At 42.9% G+C, this 6000-nt stretch overlaps 1 protein-coding gene across 1 annotated transcript in view; it reads right to left on the reverse strand.

Moving 5' to 3' along the window:
• B3GNTL1 (UDP-GlcNAc:betaGal beta-1,3-N-acetylglucosaminyltransferase like 1) overlaps positions 1-1512 on the reverse strand; it is a 144918-nt gene extending 143406 nt beyond the window's left edge. Inside the window, exon 1 of the mRNA XM_069953772.1 lies at positions 1469-1512. The gene's annotated coding sequence lies outside the window, so the exon portion shown is untranslated. The remainder of the gene's footprint in view (positions 1-1468) is intronic.
• Between the last annotated feature and the right edge of the window lie 4488 nt (positions 1513-6000).

The raw sequence follows: 6000 nt of genomic DNA on the forward strand, positions 1-6000 counted from the left end.
TTACACAGACATGTTTCTAAGAAAAGACTGTCCTCTGTATACCTCCTGTCACAGGTCCTCTGTATACCGCCTGTCACTGATCCTCTGTATACCTCCTGTCACTGATCCTCTGTATACCTCCTGTCACTGATCCTCTGTATACCTTCTGTCATAGGTCCTCTGTATACCTCCTGTCACAGGTCCTCTGTATACCTCCTGTCACAGGTCCTTTGTATACCTCTTGTCACAGGTCCTCTGTATACCTCCTGTCACAGGTCCTTTGTATACCTCTTGTCACAGGTCCTCTGTATACCTCCTGTCACAGGTCCTCTGTATACCTCCTGTCACAGGGCCTCTGTATACCTGCTGTCACAGGTCCTCTGTATACCTGCTGTCACTGATCCTCTGTATACCTCCTGTCACTGATCCTCTGTAATACCTCCTGTCACAGGGCCTCTGTATATCTCCTGTCACAGGGCCTCTGTATACCTCCTGTCACTGATCCTTGGTAATACCTCCTGTCACAGGGCCTCTGTATACCTCCTGTCACTGATCCTCTGTATACCTCCTGTCACAGGTCCTCTGTATACCTCCTGTCACAGGGCCTCTGTATACCTCCTGTCACAGGTCCTCTGTATACCTCCTGTCACTGATCCTCTGTATACCTCCTGTCACAGGGCCTCTGTATACCTCCTGTCATAGGTCCTCTGTATAACTCCTGTCACAGGGCCTCTGTATACCTCCTGTCACAGGTCCTCGGTAATACCTCCTGCCACAGGGCCTCTGTATAGCTCCTGTCACTGATCCTCTGTATACCTCCTGTCACAGGTCCTCGTTAATTCCTCCTGTCACAGGTCCTCTGTATACCTCCTGTCACAGGGCCTCTGTATACCTCCTGTCATAGGTCCTCTGTATACCTCCTGTCACTGATCCTCTGTATACCTCCTGTTACAGGTCCTCTGTATACCTCCTGTCACATGGTGTCTGTATACCTCCTATCACAGGTCCTCTATAATACCTCCTGTCACAGGGCCTCTGTATACCTCCTGTCATAGGTCCTCGGTAATACCTCCTGTCACAGGGCCTCTGTATACCTCCTGTCACAGGGCCTCTGTATACCTCCTGTCATAGGTCCTCTGTATACCTCCTGTCACAGGGCCTCTGTATACCTCCTGTCACAGGGCCTCTGTATACCTCCTGTCATAGGTCCTCTGTATACCTCCTGTCACAGGGCCCCTGTTTCCTGCCTCCGGCCTCATTGACCCCAGGTTGTCAGCCATGTTCCCTGTTATAGAATGTAATTAGGTTACACATCAGCATAGTTTCTGTACCCCCCAAACTCCTGACACCCCCACTGTGCCCCCTCTCTACCTCCTATAGAGCATGTGACTAAGGTGTCATTATCCCATCACAATCATCTCCCCATACAATGGCCTCATACATGGAGGCTGATAGTGCCGCCATTGTGTGCTGAGTGCTGTTTATTTACCTTTCTGCAGGGACAATGGCTTCTGTGTCCCTGGGACCGACAGACACTGGAAGACAAACGCTTTATCAAAACACTGACAAACAGAACACCGCCGCCACCATCTTACTCTCTCACCTGGTTTAAAGGCATTAACCAGGATTAAAAGCGCCCCCCCTTGTCCTCAGTTTAGGTGGGTTATTACAGCTTAGTTCCATTGATATGAATAGAGATGAGTTGTAATACCACACACAACCTGAGGACCAGGGGCAGCGCTATTTATCCAGCAGCTGTCTCTCCAATCCTGCATAACCCCCATTAACTATACTGGGGCTCTGAGATTCTCATGTATACTGCGTATAAATGCGGAAACACGGTCAGGAATGGCGATTTTATTACCACAGGTGGAGAAGACGTCATGAATGATATCAGTCAGTGTGAGGAAGGAGAAGATTTACAGCCGTAATACCCTGGAGATTATAGAGCAGATGACTATTATATATCACTTTACAGAGTGTAAGGACGGCACATTCTACTACATCCCCCATCAGGTAATGTTTACTGTCACTGTATCTAAGTCTACAATGTGTGATACTGTCTGCTGAAACACTGTATCTAAGCCTACCATGTGTGATACTGTCTGCTGAAACTCTGTATCTAAATCTACCATGTGTGATACTGTCTGCTGAAACTCTGTATCTAAGTCTACCATGTGTGGTACTGTCTGCTGAAACACTGTATCTCAGCCTACAATGTCTGATACTGTCTGCTGAACCATTGTATCTCAGCCTACCATGTGTGATACTGTCTGCTGAAACACTGTATCTAAGCCTACCATGTGTGATACTGTCTGCTGAAACTCTGTATCTAAGCCTACCATGTGTGATACTGTCTGCTGAAACTCTGTATCTAAGTCTACAATGTGTGATACTGTCTGCTGAAACACTGTATCTCAGCCTACCATGTGTGATACTGTCTGCTGAAACACTGTATCTAAGCCTACAATGTGTGATACTGTCTGCTGAAACACTGTATCTAAGCCTACCATGTGTGATACTGTCTTTTGAGCCAATGTATCTAAGCCCATAAAATTGTCTATTCAGCTGGTGTATCTAAGCACATCAATTACGGTAATGTCTGCTGGCCTGATGTATCTAACCCTATGATATTGGATACTGTCTGCTGAGTTGATGTATCTAATTCTTTCATGTTTGACACGGTTTTCTGAGCCACTGTATCTAAGCCCATCATGTGTGATACTCTCTGCTGAGCTACTGTATCTAATCCTATCACCTCTGATCTTCTTGAGTAGGATAGAAACAAAATAAACATAATGGGGGAGATTTATCAACCATGGTGTAAAGTGAAACTGGCTCAGTTGCCCCTAGCAACCAATCAGATTCCACAGTTCATTTTCCAAAGAGTCTGTGAGCAATGAAAGGTGGAATCTGATTGGTTGCTAGGAGCGACTGAGCCAGCTTTACTTTACACAATGTTTGAAAATCTCCCCCATTGTCTCTGTTATATGGCGGTATTTTTTATTGTATAAGTAACATAGTATTCCGCACTATTGTGCTAAGGAAAAAAAGGATAAGGTGTATGTTACATGTAAAGAGAAGCGCAGTGTGAACCCAGGAGTTGGTTACGTTATTTGTTGGGATTGCGCTGACCACAGGGGGGGCTGCCAGCACAGAGTCACCGACCAGGAGATCCACAGTTCACAAAAAGACTCCATAAACCAACAAGTCAGAGGGGGCCGTCTAACGCTGCGCAGGTTACGGCTCACAACAAGGCTTGAGACAGACCTCATCTCAGAACAAGCAAACAACAAGATTCCTGTTTATACTAAGGGCCTTTTGGCTCGGACCACCTTGGAAGTGGCATATTTTTGGTCCGCCCAGAGGACAACGCCTCGCACCGTCCTGGTCACTGCAAAACCGATTATCCAAATAAAACGCGGAGATCGTGGAGTGAAATAATAATGGCAGGCGCCTCTCTGCAGACCTCAGTGTGATGAAGCTAGAGGCTCGTTTAACCCTTACTGGTTGCCATGCCAAAATAAAAATGGCCGCCCATGGGCCTTCAGTAATAGGAGCGTCTGTATATTTACTCTATAGAGTTTACTTTTACTCCCGCCATGGTGTGGAAAGTTGCGTTGTTTTCCATGAACTCCTGTAAATATCAGCGGGGCTGTCAGCGGTGTTTGTGCAACCCTTAGGTCGGGAATGTTTGTTAAGTATACTGCCACGAGGGCTGCTACTCATATACTGGGGTCACCATCCACAGACATACAGAGTATGGGCAGCATATACAAGAATATAACTACTATAATATTGCTCCTATATACAGGAATATAACTACTATAATACTGCTCCTATATACAAGAATATAACTACTATAATACTGCTCCCTATATACAAGAATATAACTACTATAATACTGCTCCTATATACAAGAATATAACTACTATAATACCGCTCCTATATACAAGAATATAACTACATAATACTGCTCCTATATACAGGAATATAACTACTATAATACTGCTCCTATATACAAGAATATAACTACTATAATACTGCTCCTATATACAAGAATATAACTACTATAATACCGCTCCTATATACAAGAATATAACTACTATAATACTGCCCCTATATACAGAAATATAACTACTATAATACTGCTCCTATATACAGGAATATAACTACTATAATACTGCTCCTATATACAAGAATATAACTACTATAATACTGCTCCCTATATACAGGAATATAACTACTATAATACTGCTCCCTATATACAGGAATATAACTACTATAATACTGCTCCTATATACAGGAATATAACTACTATAATACTGCTCCTATATACAAGAATATAACTACTATAATACTGCTCCTATATACAAGAATATAACTACTATAATACTACTCCTATATACAAGAATATAAGTACTATAATACTGCTCCTATATACAAGAATATAACTACTATAATACTGCTCCTATATACAGGAATATAACTACTATAATACTGCTCCTATATACAGGAATATAACTACTATAATACTGCTCCCTATATACAAGAATATAACTACTATAATACTGCTCCTATATACAAGAATATAACTTCTATAATACTGCTCCTATATACAAAAATATAACTACTATACTACTGCTTCTATATACAAGACTATAACTACTATAATGGTGTGGCATTTTTGGGTCTGGTCCTGTGGCATGGGGGTCGCAGGGCCGTTCCATGGCCTCCCTTCCCTGACTGTGCACGCCTGCGGGGGTGGTGGTCGCTGACCGGCACAGTGTGGACTTAGTGTAGGGACCCATGTGTATCAGATACCTGCACGAGGTACATGGGGCAGTATGGCTTGATCAATTCACATACAGAATTCTGATGTTTTTTTATGCAGCCGAGAGGTACTAGTATCAGCCATAGGTGTGAGGTGCAGCACTCTTTTTCTTCCCTGAACTATAACTACTATAATACTGCTCCTATATACAGGAATATAACTACTATAATACTGCTCCTATATACAGTGATATAACTACTATAATACTGCTCCTATATACAGTGATATAACTACTATAATTGCAAGGAGGAGAAACAGCTGACCCGCACCACTACACAATAGTCCAATGCTAATGGATCCACGGACTTAAATTGGCAGGATACACCGCGATGCAAAACGGCTATGCGCCGGGGGTGCAAGATGATGAGGGAGTAGTACACTGTGTGTAAGGTAGACGAAGACAGCACTCACCCGGTCTGTATCAGCTCAGTTTATTCCATGCACCGCTGGTGGCAGGGAGGGAGAGGTGAGGACGCGCACTGGGACGGCCGTTTCGGGGACACGCCCCCTTTGTCGACCAGATATAACTACTATAATACTGCTCCCTATATACAGGAATATAACTACTATAATACTGCTCCTATATACAGGAATATAACTACTATAATACTGCTCCTATATACAAGAATATAACTACTATAATACTGCTCCTATATACAGTGATATAACTACTATAATACTGCTCCTATATACAGTGATATAACTACTATAATACTGCTCCTATATACAGTGATATAACTACTATAATACTGCTCCTATATACAAGAATATAACTACTGTAATACTGCCCCCTATATACAAGAATATAACTACTATAATACTGCTCCTATATACAGGAATATAACTACTATAATACTGCTCCTATATACAGTGATATAACTACTATAATACTGCCCCTATATACAAATCTGTCTGTAATTGCATTTTCCTGGGCAGAAATGGTTGCATGTCCCTTTAAGAGCGGCAGGGTGTAGGAGCTGATGCAGCAGTCTGTCTCCTGAGGCTGATAAGTGATACTGACTTCCACGTGGGGCCAAGTGAGTAAGTAGAAAAATATATGAAAAAACCACCGTCCTTCTAATAACAATATGACAAGAGGCCATTCATGGAGATAAAAGCGGCTATCTGTTCCATCACTGGGTAACTGACAGGAAATTAATGTTCAGCTCTCGGTGAGGCTCAGGCTT

Source organism: Dendropsophus ebraccatus, chromosome 14, assembly GCF_027789765.1.
Source record: "Dendropsophus ebraccatus isolate aDenEbr1 chromosome 14, aDenEbr1.pat, whole genome shotgun sequence".
Lineage (NCBI taxonomy): Eukaryota > Metazoa > Chordata > Amphibia > Anura > Hylidae > Dendropsophus > Dendropsophus ebraccatus.